This window comes from Rhinoderma darwinii, chromosome 2 (genome assembly GCF_050947455.1).
Source record: "Rhinoderma darwinii isolate aRhiDar2 chromosome 2, aRhiDar2.hap1, whole genome shotgun sequence".
NCBI classification, from domain to species: domain Eukaryota; kingdom Metazoa; phylum Chordata; class Amphibia; order Anura; family Rhinodermatidae; genus Rhinoderma; species Rhinoderma darwinii.
This window is the reverse complement of record NC_134688.1, coordinates 147,633,072-147,658,136: the sequence shown is the minus strand read 5'-3', so window position 1 is coordinate 147,658,136 and position 25,065 is coordinate 147,633,072.

The following is a 25,065-nucleotide window of genomic DNA, read 5'->3' as shown; positions in this document are numbered from 1 at the left end:
GACCCGAAACATACAGCCAAGGCAACAAAGGAGTGTCTCAAAAAGAAGCACATTAAGGTCATGGAGTGGCCTAGCCAGTCTCCAGACCTTAATCCCATCGAAAACTTATGGAGGGAGCTGAAGATCCGAGTTGCCAAGCGACAGCCTTGATATCGTAATGATTTACAGATGATCTGCAAAGAGGAGTGGGCCAAAATTCCATCTAACATGTGTGCAAACCTCATCATCAACTACAAAAAACGTCTGACTGCTGTGCTTGCCAACAAGGGTTTTGCCACCAAGTATTAAGTCTTGTTTGCCAAAGGGATCAAATACTTATTTCTCTGTGCACAATGCAAATAAATATATATAATTTTGACTATGTGATTTTCTTTTTTTTTTTTATATAATCTATCTCTCACTGGTAAAATTAACCTAGCCTAAAAATTCTAGACTGTTCATGTCTTTGACAGTGGGTAAACTTACAAAATCAGCAAGGGATCAAATACTTATTTCCTTCACTGTATATGCGTACTTACTTAAGTAGACTTTGTTGTTCTTACTCTTACAATGGTTAGTAGTTTGGTCCTGATTAATGTGCCTATGTGTAGGTAATCACTGTAAATAGGAACCGAGTAACTCTCCATGTACGTCTGCCATTTCCCTCACGTAGGTAGACAGCTGGCAGTTTGGGGCATTCTCCTGACTTGGCTGAATATGTTTTTGTATAATCAGTACTCGATAGTAGGATTCCTACTGTCTTTTTTGTTGTTTTTCTTTAATGTTCCTTTGTTGCATTTCCCTCACAGCGTTTTTGAATTTATAGCAGTTGGCGGTTGAACAGACTGGACCTCATGGGGCCTTGATCATATGGCGACTCTCAAGTTGGCCTCCTTTAACTGGTTGCCGACACAGGACCAGAATACCCATCCTGAGCGGTGGGTACTTGGCACATTAGGACGAGTATTCTCGTCCTGTGTGACAGCCAGTGTCCGCGTGCCCCACGATGAGCAAAGCAATGGCTGTAATACACAGCCACAGCCCCGCACTATCGGCTCAGAATCCTCAAAGCTGATCGAGGCATTCAAATCTAAAGTGAGAAGGGGGCCTCCCCTTTGATCGCATCACAGGAAAACCCTGTGACGTGATCAATGGCCATACCTGGTATGGGCATACATCCCAGGGTCCATTGAAGGAACCAAGGGCTGTCTGACCATATTTCCTGTTAGGGCAAACTTAGGTCTGTCCTAACAACTGCCGGTGTACAATCAGTACACAGGCAAATGTACTGGCATATAGATATATGCCAGTACATTAAAGTTCAAAAATAAAAATGAAAAAATCCCTCTATGAGATTAAAAAATCAAAACGTTTTGTTAAATAAAGATTAAAAAAAATAGTAAAAACAAATACAAATTTTTTACAATAAATAATCTTTTTAAAATATAAGTCCCAAAACATGAAAAAAACGCACATTTGGTATCGCCACGTTCGCAACAACCTGTACAATAAATGTATAATGTTATTTATGATGATCGGTGTATGGAACTGCTTTTTTTTCCCTACATTTTTGCCAAAGTAAAAACGTATAGAAGTTAAACGATAATGTAGTTGTACCAAAAAGTGGTACCTACATAAAGTACAACTCGTCCCGCAAAAAACAAAGTCTCATACAGCTAAAGTTATGAGCGCCGGGATGCAAAGAGGGAAATATAAAAAATTGTTCAGTCCTTAAGGCCAAAATTGGCCATGTCCTTAAGAGGTTAATGTGAAGGGGCTGAACACCCCTGAGAAGAGATCTCATGTACTCCGATTGCTGCACAAACACAAGGTACATATAGCCTGTTTCCAGGAAGCACACTTTAGCGACAAACACCTTCCGTCACTTAAAAACAGATACTACACTCATTGGCACCTCAGTAACAACCCTTCTTCCAAATCCAAGGGTGTGGCCATTGTGAAGGATGATTTATTTGCTTATATTCTCTGTATGAAATTACATTGTGAATTATCAAGCAGGATGCCGAATTACTAAGATATGTATTATGTGAAAGTGATGATAATGTTTAAATGATTTAGTTTCGTGCAGCAGCCATCTTGTCTGGAGTTCCCATCTTGGTTTTATTGTAGTGAATAGAAAAGTCATTGTTCCTTTAATACAAGTAATGTTGATTTCGTATGTTTTATCTTTGACCTTGGTTCCCATGCGAAGTTGGACAGGGAGGGAGATGGGAGGGTGGCAAGTATGCGTGAGGGAAGGTCTCCCCCATCTCCACGAGGACATTCTGTCCAAAAGAGATAAGGCCTGCAAAACCTGATGTGTGAAGAATTATAATGATGTATCTGGGATGTATTTTATTGTATGCTTTTTACTGAATAACAAATATTGTTACATTGTCGCTGATTGGTTAACCTCAAGCCTACACCCCTTCTGAATTTCAGTTTAACAGTTTGAGTTTGGTAATAAATCCTTCAGAGGAGCATTTTGAACATATCAGAGTGTCTGTGTGTTTTCTTCTCCTCTCTCGATATATATCGGTGAAATATCCTAATTAGGTTACTGACTAATGGAGTCTGGCCTTGAGAGTCAGTCTAATATATTTTGAGCGATGGATTTCCACGACAGTAATGGTGCCGATAAAACCCAGGAAGATTGCACATCTAATAAGCTGTCACTGGAGAGGTCTGGCTTTGCATCTGTGAATTACAAAAAAACCGCGGTAGGTAAGGAGCTTATTCTTACACCATTCACACATGTATTGCGTAAGCCTTGGAATCTAGCTGTCAGACGTCACTTCTTTTTGGACGAGGCTCCTTAGTCAGACATGGGTTGAAAGATGGATCCAAAAAGGTATGTTGAAGCTTTTTGTGTGATGAGGGATTGGAGGTGTGTACGTGATCTTAAACTGTTGATATGAAAGACATGAGAGAATTTTTGCCAGCAATTACATTGTTAACCCGAAAAATTGTGAGAAGTGTAAGACCTCCACCTTTGGAATGCAGTGACTTAGCGCATGGCGGAGAGAAGTCGTAACTCACATGTGAAGTATTTGAAATGCAAAGATTGTAGTCTGGACTGTGAGGAAAAAACAAAACTTCTGCTTGCTGCTTTGTTGTAGTGTCATTTGTTATTTAGTTGTGTAAAATTGTTGAGGATTAATAGTTGTTCTGTTACCCGTTTGTCTGGGATTATAGTTGGGAGGTACTGACTTTGTAGGTGAGAGGACAGTTGGATAGTTGTGAGTAATATCCTGTAGTACCACAGGGGCTTCAATGGTTAAGTCCTGATAATGTAGAATCCAGTGCAAGGAGAAGCAATTGTGTCTGTATTGAATTTGCACTCAATACCATTACCCAGTGCAATAGGGAAAACTTTGAATACTGTATTAGAAAATCATTTATATTTTCCTGGCTCATTGCCAGACAGTGATATTGTGTGTAAGGGTCTATAAACCAGTTGTATGCATTGCCAGACTGGCATAAGGTGGGAATCAGTGCAGACTGATTTCTAGCACATGTGATAATCCGGCATATACACTTTGATGTAAAATAACATCCAAGTAATTAAGTCTGTAGTAGTATAACATCAGACCGCTGGATTGAATACCGTTGTAATATAACATCCTGTATTCAATGAATGACCCTGACATTTACCCCAGGTGCCACCTGTGTCGTAGTAGTAATTACAGTGAAGGACATTGGTATTGGCTCAGACCCATAGCCCGTAAAGAAATCATTACCAACATAGATAACAGCCCCCTAAACTACAACCCACAGAGTGAACGGCTGAGCGGGGAGGATAATATATATATGATACCAAATATAATTTGCATGTGAAACCATTGCAAAGTGCTAGAGGGAAGCATTTGGGATATATGCTACATCACGTGCTGTATGAACCGAAAGACACACCCCGGCAGCAAGTGTTCTGCATAATTGAAGTGTTACCAACTCCTGCTTGAATCAATGGAGGTTCATGAATGTCGATTGTGTTGAAGAATTTGCTCTTGTAATTGTTGATTGGCAGCATTTTGTCTGTTCCTGATGTTCAATACAGTGAGGGATCAGAGGATCCTACTGCTAGAATGTCTGGAGGAACGACTTTTGATATCGTATTGGTAAGACAGTCTAGGAGATAGACTGGTCTGAGATATCTGTCGGCAAACGTGGCGTGGCGTGGCCTGTTTGCCTGGAGGTGGGGGATTTACCGGAAATCACCCTACTGCTCTCCGACCATGGGGTCAGGAGGAAGTTGGACAAAGATGCTTTGGGGCACTGGTCCCGGCCAACATTAAAATGAGCAAAAGGAGCTGGGGCTTTAATTGTAAAGTATGTGAAGGCAAAATAACACACTGAAAAAAAAATTGTTGAAGAGGCTGGCAGCCGTAAGAAGGATGTTTGCATGTGATAAAGACAATGGTTTGTGGAAAGTTGAGAAAGGGAGTGGAGTGGCCAGGACAAGGCATAAGTTAAAAGGACAAAGCAGGTGATTACAGGTGGTTACAAGTAAGATGATGTGGGAAAGAACAATTTAAATACAGGTGTAAATTTTCGTTGGAAGAGTGAAGAAAACGGAGCAGCCAGGTACATTGCAGTGACTAATGTGGGTCAGAACGGGGGGAGTGTAATGTGAACATGTGTGATGTGACATCTGTGTGATGTGTGATGAGTGCAATGTAACATGTGTGATGTGATGAGACATCTGTGTGATGTGTGTAATGTAACATGTGTGATGTGATGAGACATCTGTGTGATGTGTGCAATGTAACATGTGTGATGTGATGAGACATCTGTGTGATGTGTGTAATGTAAGATGTCTGAAGTTTGAAACTAATGGCCACAATAAAAGCAGAACTACACTACCGTTCACAAGTTTAGGGTCACTTAGAAATTTGCTTATTTTTGAAAGAAAAGCACAGTTTTTTTCAATGAAGATAACATTAAATTAATCAGAAATACACTCTATACATTGTTAATGTGCTAAATGACTATTCTAGCTGCAAACGTCTGTTTTTTAATGCAATATCTACATAGGTGTATAGAGGCCCATTTCCAGCAACCATCACTCCAGTGTTCTAATAGTACATTCTGTTTGCTAACTGTGTTAGAAGGCTAATGGATGATTAGAAAACACTTGAAAACCCTTGTGCAATTATGTTAGCACCGCTGTAAACAGTTTTGCTGTTTAGAGGAGCTATAAAACTGACCTTCCTTTGAGCTAGTTGAGAATCTGGAGCATTACATTTGCGGGTTAGATTAAACTCTCAAAATGGCTAGAAAAAGAGAGCTTTCATGTGAAACTCGACAGTCTATTCTTGTTCTTAGAAATGAAGGCTATTCCACGCGAGAAATTGCCAAGAAACTGAAGATTTCCTACAACGGTGTGTACTACTCCTTTCAGAGGACAGCACACACAGGCTCTAACCAGAGTAGAAAGAGAAGTGGGAGGCCCCGCTGCACAACTGAGCAACAAGACAAGTACATTAGAGTCTCTAGTTTGAGAAATAGACGCCTCACAGGTCCTCAACTGGCAGCTTCATTAAATAGTACCCGCAAAACGCCAGTGTCAACGTCTACAGTGAAGAGGCGACTCCGGGATGCTGGCCTTCAGGGCAGAGTGGCAAAGAAAAAGCCATATCTGAGACTGGCTAATAAAAGGAAAAGATTAATATGGGCAAAAGCACACAGACATTGGACAGAGGAAGATTGGAAAAAAGTGTTATGGACAGACGAATCGAAGTTTGAGGTGTTTGGATCATACAGAAGTACATTTGTGAGACGCAGAACAACTGAAAAGATGCTGGAAGAGTGCCTGACGCCATCTGTCAAGCATGGTGGAGGTAATATGATGGTCTGGGGTTGCTTTGGTGCTGGTAAAGTGGGAGATTTGTACAAGGTAAAAGGGATTTTGAATAAGGAAGGCTATCACTCCATTTTGCAACGCCATGCCATACCCTGTGGACAGCGCTTGATTGGAGCCAATTTCATCCTACAACAGGACAATGACCCAAAGCACACCTCCAAATTATGCAAGAACTATTTAGGGAAGAAGCAGGCAGCTGGTATTCTATCTGTAATGCAGTGGCCAGCGCAGTCACCAAATCTCAACCCCATAGAGCTGTTGTGGGAGCAGCTTGACCGTATGGTACGCAAGAAGTGCCCATCAAGCCAATCCAACTTGTGGAAGCATGGGGTGAGATTTTTCCCATTTACCTCAGCAAATTAACAGCAAGAATGCCAAAGGTCTGCAATGCTGTAATTGCTGCAAATGGAGCATTCTTTGACGAAAGCAAAGTTTGAAGGAGAAAATTATTATTTCAAATAAAAATCATTATTTCTAACTTTGTCAATGTCTTGACTATATTTTCTAATAAAGAAAATAGATCCGGAGTACTAAAATATAACTTTTACTGATATGAATAAAAAATAGGTATAAACAATTATGAAATGAACATAAGGAACCTATTTGCCAATACTGCATACAATGAATTATTTTCCATCGTTTCAAGTTGTTGTCAGAAATTCTTTTGACAGCAGAAAGTAATCAGTCCACCTTTATAAGGTTTTCAAATTTTTTAATTTTTAAATGATTCTTTGGATCACAAATGGAGGAAAAAGGAATAATGGGGCAGTTGCCCTCCTACCCCATATTTTTCGGTTAGTAGTCCTCCATATTGAAGTGTCCCGCAATGATGTTGCGTCCTCTCTCAGATGGTAAAAAAAGCGACAGGTAGGTCTCCCTACGCGTTTCCTGCTGACCAGGCAATTCCCCAGGTGAGATAGGTCAATAAAGCAGAAATGTCCAGAGTCGGGGCTTGCTGCTTGAAGTGTGATTGTCGATTTGTGTGGAGAGGAGTGCTCTGTGATTCAGAGCATGTTGAATCGATGGAGCAGTAAATTTCAGTTTACTGCTCAGCTGTCGTTTCTTGCACGAGGGAAAACTCAATGGTTAGAGTAGGTTTGCAGTGGCAAAAAAGAAATCCTTTGGTTAAAACACCCTTGCAGTGGCAAGTAATGTAACCTTCCTGGTAGGAGGCAAACAAAGAACGCCTGTCCCTGGCGTGTACCGTCAGTATAATGAGGGATTCCCTGCCTTATATGTTTGATTACTGCCCTTTGGCCCGCCCTACCTAACACACTCCCCTGTGACGTACCAAGGGGGTGTGTGTGTAATGTGACAAATCGATCCTCCCCGCGACCGCAGGCCAGCCGGGCATATTTTCTAGTCATTTTGCAACTCATTTGATAAATATAAGTGTGAGTTTTCATGGAAAACACAAAATTGTCTGGGTGACCCCAAACTTTTGAACGGTAGTGTATATTGTATGTTTCCTATTTTTAACAGCAGTAATGTCTAAAAATTTTAGTGTTTTGTGTATGGGGTTAAAATCAGTTCCACTTTTTTTCATTTTTTTATGTAACGTGTCTTATCTTCGCGCACGCGCAGTCGTCTGTAACTACACCAAGTGAGAAAAATATTACAGCCGGCTGGATCTGTTTGTAAAAAGATAAAAGCTATACTGCAGATTAATGTGTTATAATGTGATAAGATTTAATGTTGGAATGTTTTGATGTTAATTCAAATGTATTAAATTACAGATATTGTGAGACACAGGGTTTTGAAAATGTATGTGCCCCCTCTGTTCCTTATTTTTATGTATAGTTTATTGGTTTGCAGTAATTAATATTACCAGATATATTATTTAATGTCTTATTGAATAACTAATTACATTTGTCTTGATTTTTTTTTTTTTCACACATGAGGCACGTGCTATGGTGCTGCCTAAATGTTATTTTTGAAAATGTGAGATGTTATACAGGTAAATGGTTGCAGGTCATTTTAAAGATAAAATTTATTTTTGTCAGGAGAAAGTATTTTTTGTTCCAGGCTGTTGTGTATTACAGGGGTTAAACTAGTGCCCCCCCCATTAGAGTGCCTAATTTTATTATGTTGATATGTAGTTTTGAACCCTGCTACATTACTTTCGCAGAGTCCAAATAGGAGGGAATGTTGAAGGGACTGATCAGGTACTTTTGTTTTGTGTTTTATTTTGTTTTGAATTAATGAATTTGGTTCTAGGAGATCTACAAAATGTGTATGAGCTTCAAGGAGTAACCCAGATTAAATGTGTATGACAGTAATCTACATTTTGAGGTTTTTCTGCGTAGATGGTTCCAGATCCTTCCAGAACGGTGAATATGGCACTGGGTAAGCTGTGCTGTAGTCTCCACCCAATATGAGGTATTGTGTAAGAGACCATCCCCCTCCAGCAAATTTACACAGGAGGCAGAGGTGACGTCACTCACAGATGAGTCTTTACAGATTTAGATGTGGAGAAGGCAAAACAAAAAAATTGTTTGAATATTGTTTATTTTATGCCAGATTTCAGTAACATATTTTGTTTGTTTTTGTATTAATCAGGTATTTACAGGACCTAGTGGGTGGGATTTACAAGTGTTCTGGATCATCAGATAAATGTGGAACAATAAAACTCCACCCTTTTGAAATGTTCTATCTATATGTGACATGGGTTTCCAATGTAAATGTGTAATGTAGACATACTTTATTATATACAGTATGTGTAGAACAGGATACGAGGCACAAGGTAAATTACCCAGAAACCACTCTCACCTTCTTGTTTATCTCAAGGAGCGGAGCTGGAGGTGCTCGCTGAGGCTTGTAACCTGGCAGAAGGTAAGATGGCCGACATTTACACTGACTCTAGGTACGCTTTTGGCATCGCCCACAATTATGGGCCCATTGGTAGTAGGAACTTTATTGGATCATCGGGTAAGCCAATTGAGAGAGCGAGAGAAGACAGAACTGACAACAAGGGTATATGCAGCCAGGTGTCAGTAAATTGGCTTGTCCCTGGATACAATAATGCCACCACTAGGTTTGTAGCAGCCGGTATGATGTGCGCACGGCATGACATAGGTAAAACATCAAAGGTACCTGTGAAAAGTGCAGCCTGGCCAGATTACCAGTCCCAGCGACTGCAGAACATACAACTGCCCGAGGTAGAAAAGTATGACAATGTGCTCGTGTGTGTAGACCTGTTCTCAGGGGGGCCTGAAGCCCGGCCTGTATTTTCCCCACTGCAGACGTTGTGTGTAAGTGACAGGGGAACAATGTTATCCCAAGTATTGACCTGATGTTTGTACAATAAGATATCAGCAGTTCTCCAGATGTTATCCCAAAGTTAGTTTGTTTAATAATTGTATTTAAGAAGTGTTGTGGGAATATTAAATACTGAAGTTAAGTTTCATGTAAAGTTCTGGACCAGCCTCAGCATTGGACTATTAGAGTCATGCGACAGATAAAATGTACAGAAGTGGAATATTCCCATTTGAAAACATTTTTAGTTATTTGTCGTTGTTATTGTGAAAGGAAAATTCTGTGCAGTGTTTGTGTGTGTGTGTGTATATATATATATATATATATATATATATATATATATATATATAAAGAAGAAAAATTAGTTTGCATGTATCACTTCTAGTTATTGCTCAATGTGAATGTTTGATGTAAAGATGTTATTTGTTAATGTTTTTCTTCAAATTAATTATTTGATTAAGATCAATTAATGTTTATTCAATTAAAAAGCTTGTTCTCCACAGGAAGAGTCCAACTGGGAGCGGAAGGCGCGAGAACCAGATTCTAACAGAATGTGGACGGATAAGGGAAGGTGAACCGGTAACACCCAAGGCACTCTTGATGGCTCTTACATTGATGGTGTATGACCTCACATATGCCCCAAGACTGCAAGGATCGATTTGGTAAGATCTAATTGGTATGTCCCAGGCTTTACAGCTGTTGGTGCTAAATTCTGTTAGAGCTGTTTGATTTGCCTACAGAACAGTCCTGGCAGACCGGTGCCAACCTAATCATACCCGCCTCCCACGAAGAGAACAGACCTTGAGAGGCCTTCCCATGCAATACAAATTAGAGTAAGAAAAATTGGTTTGCAACATTTGTCAGATAAACATGTGGAATCTGTGTATATTTTGGTGAGCTGGAAATGTTCCAGGCAATCAGCTCAGATCAAGGTACAAATCCTGCTGGAAAGCGTGACACCAAGTGCAAATGAAATGTACCCAATAATTACACATCTTCTAGGTGTCATGTCCATTGGAGCAGTGAAGTTTTTCTTATATAAAAGGTGTTTGTTTGATTTAGTTTAAGGGCCTGACATTGTTATTGCATGTACTTAGAACAACTTTTATAGTACGTAGATGTTATCACCAGATTAGTATTTATTTTAACAATTGACAAGGGTTGGGGGTCCCCAGCAAGTGCCAATAAACATGAACTAAAAGATTTTTAATACGATGAACTCCATTACTGAGGTGCGGCAGGCGCAGCCGGAGCCAGTACAACGCGTTTGTCATGAACTGATGGCAGTGTCACAATTCCAAGCAGCCGCCCAGACAAGTAACTTACCGGAGGAAGAAGACAGATGAGCGGAGGGTTTGTGGTGGTCATAATAACACTCCACTAATCCGCCTACGTGGGATCTCACCCCAGGCTCACAGCATGAGGTGTTGTGTACAGCCCGGTGACGTAAACTAAAAGAGACGGGGTCTGAAAGATGAGAAGGACCAAACCAAGTACTGATGACATCAGCAAAGTTCAAAGTAAAGACCAAAGACCTGAGTGAATCCATCAGCAGTATCAAGTGTTTTAATCAGAAGACAGGAGAAGAAGAGGACGATGATGTACATGACTTGTCAATACACTGGTGGGACCCCATACCCTAACAGGACATTGGTGATGGCATCATATTAGTTGTGGCCCTATTGATATATTGCTTGAGTTTCATAATCATAATATATAATTTCTGTAATTTAATATGAGAAAAAGGGGGGTTTGTGAAGGATGATTTATTTGCTTATATTCTCTGTATGAAATTACATTGTGAATTATCAAGCAGGATGCCGAATTACTAAGATATGTATTATGTGAAAGTGATGATAATGTTTAAATGATTTAGTTTCATGCAGCAGCCATCTTGTCTGGAGTTCCCATCTTGGTTTTATTGTAGTGAATAGAAAAGTCATTGTTCCTTTAATACAAGTAATGTTGATTTCGTATGTTTTATCTTTGACCTTGGTTCCCATGCGAAGTTGGACAGGGAGGGAGATGGGAGGGTGGCAAGTATGCGTGAGGGAAGGTCTCCCCCATCTCCACGAGGACATTCTGTCCAAAAGAGATAAGGCCTGCAAAACCTGATGTGTGAAGAATTATAATGATGTATCTGGGATGTATTTTATTGTATGCTTTTTACTGAATAACAAATATTGTTACATTGTCTCTGATTGGTTAACCTCAAGCCTACACCCCTTCTGAATTTCAGTTTAACAATTTGAGTTTGGTAATAAATCCTTCAGAGGAGCATTTTGAACATATCAGAGTGTCTGTGTGTTTTCTTCTCCTCTCTCGATATATATCGGTGAAATATCCTAATTAGTATACTGACTAATGGAGTCTGGCCTTGAGAGTCAGTTTGGACTCGTATAAATTTCAGTCTAATATATTTTGAGCGATGGATTTCCACGACACCATCATAATACATAAATCCCTCCCACACCAAGCTCTGGAATGCATGGTGGATCTAGAGGCCAGGTACATTATTCCCGTCCTTAAAATAGAAGATAGGATTTTCACTATTGTCAATGTTTATACTCCTAACCAAGGCCAGGCACTCTTACAAGCTTAGTTAACTAGTTCAGGACCGGGCTATTTTGCACCTTCAGGACTAGACATCGTTTAGCCATTTTTAGCACATGTTAGTTAAATGGCTATAACTTTTTTATTTTTTGGGCTAACGACGTGATTTTTGCGATGTTTTTTCCATAGACAATGCAGGTTTAATTTTTATTCGTTTTTATACACACTTTTTTTGCTATTTTAGAATTTTTATTCATAAAGTTTGAAAATAATAGTAAAAAAATAAGCTTTTTTACGTTTCAGCTATTTTTTTTTGGTAATAACATAGTTTTACCCTAAAATAGACCTTTTATTTGTGATCGTCATTGTCTACTGTAAATTTGGTCGGGAACCAGTTAATCAGATTGCTCCACAGATTAAGAGAACTGTTCTCCTTTGTGGAGATTTCAATCTGACCCTGGATGACACACTAGATAATTTCATTGGGCATGCCATGCTCTCCTACTCAGCCATAAAATCTGTGAGAAGAGCTTTTCAAAAATTACGGCTGTGTGATGCTTGGCGACCATCCGTCTTCCAAAGATTATACATTTTATTCGGCCCCTCATGATTCTTACAGTCACCTCTCACCTCTCATGGCTCTTTGTGGGTCATGAAAATTGAACGAATCTCTGTTGTTGGATAGTGTTTGTGCAAAGGATGTGGCCGATTCGATTGGACACTTTATTGGAGATCATAGTGATCATAGTGAAGACTCCACCTTGTTCCCCATCAAGTGGGAAATGTTCAAATGTGTGCTCCGTGGTACCCTTTTCAAACACAGTTCTCGCACAAAGCGAGAACGGGCCCATGCACTTTCACAAGTCCTACGTAAAATAGAGTCTTTAGAATTGACTACACGCTTGTGGCACATCTGCGTCAGAAATCAAAGCGAAAGCCTCAGATTTTTGCTGTGGAAAAACACATTGAACTTTAATAGCAACGTAAGAATGGAGCATTAATTCTCCTTACATCCTCACAAGCGCTTCCCCCTCCCTTAAGGCCTCCTTCACATCATGTTGTTGCCCTAAGTTTATCGTGTGTGTCAGGAAATCTCCTAACGTACACTATAAACAATGTAGACGATAATTCATAGGGCTCCATTAAGTCCTTTTAGCCTATGTCGGGCTGGTAGCCGTCGATATACCTTATATTTGAAGGATGGAATAGCGTAGTAGACTTTGCTATTCCGGAGTCCGCAGGCAGAGCATCACAAGTGCTCTACCCATGGACTTTGTCCCTGGGAAAGCTCCTGACATCACTGTCCATATATGTAAAGTGATGTCAGGGGATTCTCCAGGTCCGGAATCCCTGGCCAGAGTGTTGCTTACGCCAGTGGCGGATTAAGTAGACCATGGGCCCTGGGCTGTTACCCAAACTTGGGCCCCCCTTCCTCACCGCCGCCCTGCCGCGCCGTAACTATTGTTAACACTACCTTTTTGGGCAAGCATTAACAGTGTTACGATTTCCCTTGTCACAGCGCGGTGTCCCTACATACTGACAGTATCACACTGTGCAGGGACACAACCTCCTGACAAGGGGAATTGTCTATCAGTCCTGGACTGCAGAAAGACTTTTTGTGAAATACAAGGATTTCCTATAATAAACATGTCAGGAGAGGTGACAGCTTCTCTATAAATCTAGTGACTCACAGGTGACGACGTCTCAGATTCTAGTAGTTTTTTTCCTCTTTTCTTCTTCATCTGGTCCAGAACTCAGGACGACTTCTCCCGGCCATGATTCATTTCTGCAGAATTTGCCACTCAGACATCTCCTCACTTTTCCAACATTTCCACACCTGTAAACGAAAATAAAGTTATCATGGTGCCACATACTGTACCCCTAAATATAATAGCACCAAACACTGCGCGCCTGAATATTATAATACCACACACTGTAAAACACCACATACACACAGCCCCCTGTACATAGTGCCACACACAGCCCCTGTAGATATTACACACACCCATAGATATCACCATACACAGCCCCCTCTATATATCACACAACCCCCCCGTAGAGAGCGTTACACATAGCCCCCTATAGATAGTGCCATACAGCCCCCTGTAGAGAGCGCCACACAGCCCTCCCCTTCTTGTAAACAGCACCAAAAAGCCCCCCTATAAAGAGTGCCACACACATACCACTGTGGAAAGCACTACACAGCCCCCCCTTGTATATAGTGCCACACAGCCCTCCCCCTTTGTATATAGTGGCACACAGCGCTCCCCCTTGTATATAGTGCCACACAGCTCTCCCCCTTGTATATAGTGCCACACAGCTTTCCCCCTTGCATATAGTGCCGCACAGCTCTCCCCCTTGTATATAGTGCCACACAGCGCTCCCCCTTGTATATAGTGCCTCACAGCGCTCCCCCTTGTATATAGTGCCACAAGGTTATGTACACATTTAAAAACTTTATATTATAATTATATATATATATATATTTTTATATATATATACATATATATATATATATATATATATATATATATATATATACAGTGAAGGAAATAAGTATTTGATCCCATGCTGATTTTGTAAGTTTGCCCACTGTCAAAGTCATGAACAGTCTAGAATTTTTAGGCTAGGTTAATTTTACCAGTGAGAGATAGATTATATAAAAAAATAAAAATAAATCACATAGTCAAAATTATGTATATTTATTTGCATTGTGCACAGAGAAATAAGTATTTGATCCCCTACCAACCATTAAGAGTTCAGCCTCCTCCCGACCAGTTACACGCTCCAAATCAACTTGGTGCCTGCATTAAAGACAGCTGTCTTACATGGTCACATGTATAAAAGACTCCTGTCCACAGACTCAATTAATCAGTCTGACTCTAACCTCTACAACATGGGCAAGACCAAAGAGCTTTCTAAGGATGTCAGGGACAAGATCATTGACCTGCAGAAGGCTGAAATGGGCTACAAAACCATAAGTAAGACGCTGGGTGAGAAGGAGACAACTGTTGGTGCAATAGTAAGAAAATGGAAGACATACAAAATGACTGTCAAGCGACATCGATCTGGGGCTCCATGCAAAATCTCACCTCGTGGGGTATCCTTGATCCTGAGGAAGGTGAGAGCTCAGCCGAAAACTACACGGGGGGAACTTGTTAATGATCTCAAGACAGCTGGGACCACAGTCACCAAGAAAACCATTGGTAACACATTACGCCGTAATGGATTACAATCCTGCAGTGCCCGCAAGGTCCCCCTGCTCAAGAAGGCACATGTACAGGCCCATCTGAAGTTTGCAAATGAAGATCTGGATGATTCTGAGAGTGATTGGGAGAAGGTGCTGTGGTCAGATGAGACTAAAATTGAGCTCTTTGGCATTAACTCAACTCGCCGTGTTTGGAGGAAGAGAAATGCTGCCTATGACCCAAAGAACACCGTCCCCACTGTCAAGCATGGAGGTGGAAACATTATGTTTTGGGGGTGTTTCTCTGCTAAAGGCACAGGACCACTTCACCGCATCAATGGAAGAATGGATGGAGCCATGTACCGTCAAATCCTGAGTGATAACCTCCTTCCCTCCACCAGGACATTAAAAATGGCTCATGGCTGGGTCTTCCAGCACGACAATGACCCGAAACATACAGCCAAGGCAACAAAGGAGTGGCTCAAAAAGAAGCACATTAAGGTCATGGAGTGGACAGCCTCGAAAACTTAATGATTTACAGATGATCTGCAAAGAGGAGTGGGCCAAAATTCCATCTAACATGTGTGCAAACCTCATCATCAACTACAAAAAAACGTCTGACTGCTGTGCTTGCCAACAAGGGTTTTGCCACCAAGTATTAAGTCTTGTTTGCCAAAGGGATCAAATACTTATTTCTCTGTGCACAATGCAAATAAATATATATAATTATGACAATGTGATTTTCTTTTTTTTTTTTTATATAATCTATCTCTCACTGGTAAAATTAACCTAGCCTAAAAATTCTAGACTGTCTTTGACAGTGGGCAAACTTACAAAATCAGCAAGGGATCAAATACTTATTTCCTTCACTGTATATATATATATATATATATATATATATATATATATATATATATATATATATATATGTGTGTATCAGTGTGATTGATTGATTGATTTTAATAAAAAATATTTTTACTTTTTGAAATACAGCTGCTTTATATTCTGTATCCGTCAGGTCAGCAGGACTGACAGGATCAGTGACACGCAGGATCCACCTCAAATCTATCATATCTAAGATTATAATTTAGCGCAGGGCCCGTTTCACTGATCCCGTCAGTCCTGCTGACCTGACAGATACAGGATACAAAGCAGCTGTATCTCAAAAAGTGAAAATATTTTTTAATAAAACGTAATTACAAAGTTGCACCAAACACACATTTTTATAAAAAATAAATAAAACGGACGTGATTTTTGCGACGTTTTTTCCGTAGACAATGCAGGTTTCGTTTTTTATCGTTTTTATACACACCTTTTTTGCTATTTTAGAATTTTTATTCATAAAGTTTGAAAATAATAGTAAAAAAATAAGCTTTTTTACGTTTCAGCTATTTCTTTTTTGGTAATAACATAGTTTTACCCTAAAATAGACCTTTTATTTGTAATCATCATTGTTTACCGTAAATTTTAATATATTGTATGTCTATATTAGGGTAATTGGGTCAGCGCTAGCGTTACAACAATGATTTGCAGGGGGAACGTTTTTTTTTTTGGGGTGGGTATTTTATGTGTGTTTATGATTTAATTTTTTTTTGCACTTTACTTTGGGGAACTTTATATATATTTTTTTCTTTCTTTTACACCATATATTTCCACTGTAACTGGGGCTGCACAGCAGCCCCAGTTACAGGGGAAATCAGCCCTCTCATAGTGACGATTGTCACTAATAGGGCTGTGCTGGGTCTAGTAAGACCGAGCAGCAGCCTGCCACTAACGGCACCCGGCGATCATGTGACCAGTCACATGATCACCGGGAGGAATAGAGACAGCGCCGCTGCTGCTGTCTCTATTCCTTTACACAGTGTTCATTGAGCGCTGTGTAAAAAGACATCGGAGAAGACAGAAGCAGCGAAAGCTGCTTCTGTCTTCTCCTCAGGGTCCCCGGCAGTCACTGACAGCCGGAGACCCGACATTCAGCTGCCCGATCGCGTGGGCAGCAAGTTAAAACCCGAGCCATAGAAAGTCTATGGCTCGGGTTTTAAGGACCCGTCCCTGACCGCTGGCCGTAAAAATACAGCCAGCGGTCGGGAACCAGTTGGGCAGGAGGATAAGCCAACTAACCTCAGCTCCGGTGACCGCCCGCCCGGCTCTTCTATTCCAGCTTTGGAGTAACAGAACAGCCGTCCGTCGCTGTTCTGTTACTCAATGGCGGCGCCCGCACTTGTCAGGGAAGCGTGTCCTAAGCCGGCCAATTCCCTGCTCCTCCCCATCTTCCTAGCGGCAGTTAGCAGCGCTAGCGCGCTGAATAGTTTTGACAGACGATGTGCGGTTCGGGCTGCCATGGGCCCCCTGTGAGCCTCGGGCCCCGGGCGGCCGCCCGAACCGCCCATATGATAATCCGCCACTGGCTGACGCTCCGCCCGTGTACTCAGGCTTTGCAAAGCTTCGGACCCTCACTTTACGTATATGGCCATCAGGAACAGCACCGTAGTCCCTGGGCAGAGCGCTAGTAGAAGGCTCCAGTCCTGTTCATGGACAGTGACTTCAGGAGTTTCCCCTGGGCCATTCCCCGGGTGACATATCCCACTGTATGCCATGCAGTCCGAAACATTTTGGCTAAATAAATCAAAATCCAGAGCGTTAACCGGTCACTGCCTGCTCCATGGTTTCCTTCACTGTAATTGACATCAGCACCAAAATAAGTTAATGTATATAATGTACAAACGTGAGTGCCACATTTTCCGTTGCCCACCCCCGGTAATGGAGGGGGGGGGGCAGACATCTTGGGCGTATGGGGCCCAGAAATTCCTGATAGTGGCCCTGCCTGAAGATGCCATCATCAGCAGTGCTACCCTAGGAACCGATGTCTACAATCACAAACCGGTAATTGCTGTCAGTCAAGGCCAACAAAGCCAAGGCCATGCAACTGCTGTATGAAAGTGGCCACAACATTATGACATGTCCAATGTCATTTTTAGAAAAATTTGTGACATTTGCTGCAAATTCAGGACATCAAAATGAAAACAAATTTGTTTTAACAGACTGCACCTTTGATACATAGCCCTAAATCTGCCTCATACCCTATTGCAAAACTCTGATATGCCATGGATTTATATGACAACCCCTTTGCCATACTTTTAACAAACTTAGGCCTGATTCACACGAATGTGTTAAACATCCGTGGGACGGCCGTTGAAACAGCGGCCGTCCCACGGACCTATGTTATTCAATATGGCCGTTCACACAGCCGTTGTTTCAACGGACCGTGTGAAGGGTCCGTGGGAAAATAGGACATGTGCTATCTTTTCATGCATCACGCATCCCTCAGTAGACTCTCAACTATGGGGGACGCGTGACATCGGGTCCCGCAGCACAGAGCACGGATGCACCTCGGACGTGAAAAACTGCAGTTTTTCACGTCCGAGATGCGCAGCATTCGTGTGAACCAGGCCTTAGTTGAAAACATCAAATAAAATCTTTGTACAGCCACAATAACTGGGAAAAAAAATAAATCTGAATTATAGGCTCAGTAAGACAAAGTAACTTAATGAATAGCATTACATATATGTCTTATGATTACTTAGTAGCCCTAGATAGATCAAAGCAACTCCCCAGGCTGACAACATTTGGCAGGCTCATGAGAGGTCTCTCTTGTTTATATATTTTGTTACTCTTTGCTTTTCAGATATTCTAAAGTGTGGACGTCTTTGCTTGCTCACCCATATGACTGTTTGTTTAATTTGCTGTACTGGTCCTCTCTGTTTGAGGACGTTTTATTTGATCATTGCATTCCTCCTGCATGGAGGTTTTTTTGTAGCAACTTGTGTTACTCCTTTTATGATAAAAATTCAATAAAGTTATTTTGAAACTAAATACATGTCTTATGCTATTGTAGTAACCTCATTTTAATGTGATCTGCTGACCCAACAACCAGCAGTGAAACCTATAGGCATTGCATTGGACTAATACTAATACAGGGACGGTCCACATATTCAGGTTCACTTTAATGGTGTACACTTTATTTGTAGAGTTTTTATAGGTTTAAAAATTTCAGGGCAAATTAGGGCCTGCTTAAAGTGAAAATTTACATTTAGACAAGATGAGACCAATAGCTAAATAATATAACCACTTTGTTATCTGCTATATGGACAAAAGTATTGGGACACACCAATTAATCATTGAAATACTGTGTTTTATTGAGTCCCATTGCCACAGGTGTATAAAATCTAGCACCTAGCCATGCAGTCTGCCTTTACAAACATTTGTGAAAAATCGGTCGTTCTAAAGGCCTCACTGAATTCAAGCTTGGTACTGTAATAAGATGCCACAATTGCAACAAGTGAGTTTGTGAAATTTCTTCCCTCCTAGATATTCCACAATCAACTGTGAGTGGTATTATTGCAAATTGTTATGCAAAGGCATTATAGCATCTCAGCCACAAAGTTACAGTGCGGGGCCGCACGAAAACGGTGCGCCGGGCTTCATGGCATGGGTTCCATGGCTGAGCAGCTGCATGCAAGCCTTACATCACCAAGCACAATGGGTTTGGTGAATACCAGGAGAACGTTACCTGCCTGACTGAATTGTGCCAACTGTAAAGACATTTTGGACAATTGTATGCTTCCACCTTTGTGGGAACACTTTAGGGAAGGCCCTTTTCTGTTCCAGCATGAGAGTGCCCAAGTGCACAAAGCAAGATCCATAAAAACATGGAGAGATTGTGAGCCAAATATGTGGTCATAAACTGCTGTTTGGACACATTGTAGGGCTCAGAAGGGAAGCAGCGCCATTTGGCTTTTGGAGTGCAGATTTTGCTGGATTGGTTTCTGGTCTCTATGTCGCATTTGCAAAACCCCTGTGGGACCAAAACAGTGGAAACCCCAGAGAAGTGATCTCATTTTGGAAATTACACCCCTCAAAGTATTTATCAATGGGTGTAGTGAACATTTTTACCCCGCAGGTGTTTTCGAGAAATTACTGCGCACTCGATGTTGCAGAGTGAAAATGGGATTTTTTTCATAGATATGTCAATATGTGGTGCCCAGCTGGTGCCACTATATAAAGACAGCAGTCTAATTATTATGCTGTGTGTCCTGGTTTTAGAAACACTCTACATGAGGCCCTAATCTTTTGCCTGGACATTCGACAGGGCTCAGGAGTGAAAGAGTACCAAATTGAGGCCTAATTTGGTGACTTTCAAAGTATTGGTTCACAATTGCAGAGGCTCTGATGTAAAATAATAAAAGAAACCCCTGAGAAGTGATCCAATTTTGGAAACTACACCCCTCAAGGCATTTATCAAAGGGTGTAAGGAACATTTTGACAGGTCTTTTCCATAAATGATTGTGCTGCGGATGGTGCAAAGTAAAAATTGCAATTTTTCCCTAGATATGCCATTTCAGCGGCAAATATGTCGTACCCAGTTTGTGCCACTGGAGACATAAACAGCCCCCGGTAGATAGTGCCACACACAGCCCCCTGATGATAGCAACCCAACAGCCCCTGTAGATAGTGCCACACACAGCCCCCTGTAGATAGCACCACACACAACCCTCCCCATGTATATATTGCCATACAGACCCCCCCTAGTAGATACTGCCACACAGCCCCTCTTGTATATAGTGCCACACAGCCCCCCCTTGTATATAATGCCACACAGCCCCCCTTGTATGTAGTGCCACCCAGCCCACCTCCCTTGTATATAGTGCCACACAGCCCCCCCTTGTATATAGTGACACACAGCTCCCCCTCTCCCTGTATAAAGTGCCACACAACTCCCCCTACCCTTGTATATAGTGCCACACTGTAAAGGATCTGCCAGGTCCAGCTTCGGGGTTAACTTCCAGAGGTAATCAGTCTTCACCTGAGTCTATCTCTCTGAGACTGACTCCAGCTTCCACCACTCAGGCTGGCAGGCTTAGGAGTGGGAGAGCCTATCGCAGCCTTGCCAGACTCAGCTAGCTCCTGCCCTCTGTCTATTTATACCTGCCTTTCCTGTTCCTCCTTGCTTGTGATTCTTTCCGTGTGGTTTCCTGGCCCAGCTACAGCTCCTAACAATTTGATCCTGCTCCATTCTAACCCTGGCTTTCTGACTACTCTTCTGCTCAGCGTTTGGTACCTCGTGCTCTCCTGGTTTGACTTGGCTTGTTCACCACTCTGTTGCTCACGGTGTTGCCGTGGGCAACTGCCCCTTTCCCTTTGCTTTATTTTCCCTTGTATGTTTGTCTTGTGCACTTACTGAGCGTAGGGACCGCTGCCCAGTTGTACCCCGTCGCCTAGGGCGGGTCGTTGCAAGTAGGCAGGGACAGAGTGGCGGGTAGATTAGGGCTCACTTGTCCGTTTCCCTACCCCTATCATTACACATGCAGCCCCTTTCCTTGTATTTAGTGCCACATAGCTTCCCTCCCTTGTATAAAGTGCCACACAGTTCCCCTCCCCATGTATACAGTGCCACACAGCTTGCCCTGTCGAATCATGCCACACAACCCCACTCCCTTGTATATTGTGCCACACAGCCCACCTTGTATATAGTGACACACAGCCTCTCTTTGTTTATAGTACCACACAACCTCTCCCCCTTGTATATAGTGCCACACAGCTCCCCCTTCCCCTTTTATATAGTGACACAAAGCCCCCCCAACACCCCAAAAAAATTGTACTCACCTAGCCCCGTTCCTGCCACAGATGGAGCGCTTCACAGCCTCCGTGTGGGACCCTTGCGAAGGCCAGCGTGATGCATTGACGTCGTCACGATGGCCTGCGCAGGGATTCTTCCCAGCGCCTTATACGCTGCAAGCCTAACTTGGTCTGTAGCCTATAGTGTTCAATAGTATCTGCGACTTGAGCACGCAGATACTATTGAATGTGTTTGTCGCTAGCATCGGGCCCCCCCGGTGCTAGCGACGGCCCCCGGGCATGAGGGTGCCCGTGCCCCGGGCCCTGTAGCAGCCGCAAGGGCCGCTATAGTGGGAAGGGGGCCCCAAGAGGATGGCCCAGTTTGCCCCCCCTAACCCCAGCCCTGTCTGGATATTATTTTCTTTCTTCTAATTCTGCCCCCTTTGTATTATCCATAAGTTATTTTATAAATTATTCACTTGTCACTGTTCATACTATTGTGCATCCATTTTTTGCTTTTACAGAATATATACAGAAAATCTGTGAGTGATATTTGTTTTTTACCTACCTTATCCTGAAGACACAACATAATTTACTATGCCAGGGGTGTAGCTAGGGGGGCAGGTGGGGCATGGGTCCACCGGGCGCAACTTAGAGGGAAGGTGGGGGGGGCGCCAGGAGTGCATCGTCAATGACGGAGGCCTGCTGCCTCTCTGACGGGGTGGCGGTGCCACTAAAACAACCCCCGCCACCCCCTACTGCACTGTAGGCGATGAACGGCCGGGTACGTTCCGTGCCCGGCCATTCAGAGCCTTTCAAAAACTCAAGTGGCAAGATTTCCTCTTTGCGCCGCTTGCATCGTTGTCGTTGAAAGGCACAGATTGACAGGGCAAGTCATAGTGCCCTGCCAATCAGCGCCTTTCATAGACGCAAGGTGCGCAATGACGGCATTGTGCCGCTTGCGTCTATGAAAGGCGTTGATTGGCAGCGCCTTTCAACAACACAAGCGGCGCGAGGATGTCAGAAGAGAGCGGGTCTGCATTGACATCGGATGGCACGGGAATGGGATTAAGGTGAGTATGTAAAGTTTTTTTTTTTATCCTAATAAAAATGTAAGTGACATTATCTACAGGGGGGCTCTATCTACAGAGGGCAGGCTCTATCTTCAGGGGGAGGGCTATATACAGAGGTTGGCTATATCTACAAGGGGGGCTATATATAGAGGTCAGCTCTATCTACAGGGATGGCTATATACAGGGGTCGGCTATATGTGGAGCACTATAGGGGAGCTATATGTGAGGCACTATATACAGGGGTGGGCTATATGTTCAGCACTATTTATAGGGTGAGATATATGTAGGGCACTATCTACAGGGGTGGGCTATATGTTGGACACTATATACAGGGGTGGGCTATATCTACAGGGGGCTATATACAGGGGTAGGCTATATATGGAGCACTATATGGGGAGATATATGTGGGCACTATCTACTTGCGTTGGCGACATGTGGGGCACTATCTACAGGGGTGGCTATATGTGGGACAGTATCTGCAGGGGGCTGTATGTGGGGCACTATCTACAGGGACTCTATGGGGGTCACTATCTACAGGGGGATCTATGTAGGGCACTAACATGGGGCTCTATGGGGGCATTATCTACAGGTGGCACGGTGTGTGTGTGTGTGTGTGTGGGACACAGTGTATGGTGCTATTATAATTAGACGTGGCGTGTATGGTGCTATTATAATCAGGCACAGTGTATGGTGCTATTATAATTAGAGGTACAGTGTATGGTGCTATCATATTTAAGTGTCTGGCACCATGATAACTTTATATTTGTTTGCAGAAATGTTAGAACAGTGAGAAGCTGAAGACATCTGAGTTGCAAACTGCAGAAATGGGCTGTGGCTAGGAGAAATCATCATAGAGGTCTTGACCGGATGGAGAAAAAAAAAGAGAAAAAGAACAACTAGAATCTGAGATCGTCACCGGCGAGTCACTTAATGTAAATGTTTATTCTGCCTCTAATCAGTACTGTAGTCACTGTATGATCTGCAGCGAGATGATGGGTGGTATGTTTTTGTTTTTTGTGAAACAGCAACTTCCAGCATATCCTTATAATTGTTTGGGCCATGCTAGGAGCTGTATACAATTTAGTGCAAACCTATACTGCGGGGGTTGCACTAAATTGAGCTGTATTCGTGCTGGTTTTGTATATATGTACTGAGCTTTGTTCTGGCACTGTATATATGTACTGAGCTTTGTTCTGTTACTGTATATATGTACTGAGCTTTGTTCTGTAACTGTATATATGTACTGAGCTTGGTTCTGGTGCTGTATATAGGTACTGATTTTGTTTCTGGAGCTGTATATATGTACTGAGCTTGTTTCTGGTGTTGTATATATGTACTGAGGTTTGTTCTGGTGCTGTATATATGTAATTAGCTTGGTTCTGGTGTTGTATATGTAATGAGCTTGTTCTGGTGCTGTATATAGAACTATATTGCTTGTAAAATGTAAAAATTGCTTTATGCTCGAGTTTCATAAAAAAAATGTGTGAAAAAATTTGCACCTCATGGATTGTTAGAGAAAACAAACATGGCGAGGGGGAAGGAGATGTCGGGAAAGAGGTTTGGGGGGGGGACTGAATCTTTGCCCTGGGTGCTGGAGAACCTAGCTACGCCTCTGCCTATGCTATTAAATATAGGTGAGAAATACTGAGAAAAACAAATCATCCATACTGTCCATGTTCAGTTATTGATTTTTATTTTAATGCTTAATACACTTGTTACTTTGCAACTGTTCTATAAAGACTAAATCTGGTCCAATAACCTGTTCATGGATGATAAGTAATACTTTTGATTTAACAATGTCTATTGCTAAGGACAAGAGCTGAGAACTATTGTACACTCTCGTCTGTGATGTCATTTTATATAAAAAGAATCAAGATACCAGGTCTGACATTTGTACATCTTTTCTGTCTATCTAAAACATTTTTCAATGGATTTCATAGATGCACAACCATTTATAATGTGAACTTTAAAGGCTAAGTGTCAGCGATTGTGTTTTGTATAGAAACTGCTTTATACAGACTAATGTTTAGAGAATGGGAGAAAATGATGTTAATAAGAAAGTGCAAAATACAGTTTGATACTTCTGCAAAGATATGATGATAATGTGTATTTCCAGAATACTATAGAAAGAAAGATGAACATAAAAGACGGTTTGAACAACAGTGTAATGGCCAAGCAGACTGCAGCGGTGTACTTATAGAACCGGGCCAAATAACAAAGAAAAAATACGATGCATTTCAGATGCTGCCTGACACCACAACACACGGCGGTCCTGGTGCCCTTATCCTTGTTTTATAGTACATTTTTACTTCATTGTTTGCTAACACAGCAGCATCTGAGGAACTGAATCACAATGATGCATGGAACTACATTTCAAAGATGATGTGTTCATGTTGAAAAGTCTTATTGCTATGCCAATAAAAAAAAGCACAGACGGTAGCTTGTGAGAAACTGGTCTCGGAATAAGAAAATATGTGGATTGAAAAGAATATGTACAAGTCTAGAAGATTTAATTTTATACCTTCAGGAAGGTAAATGGA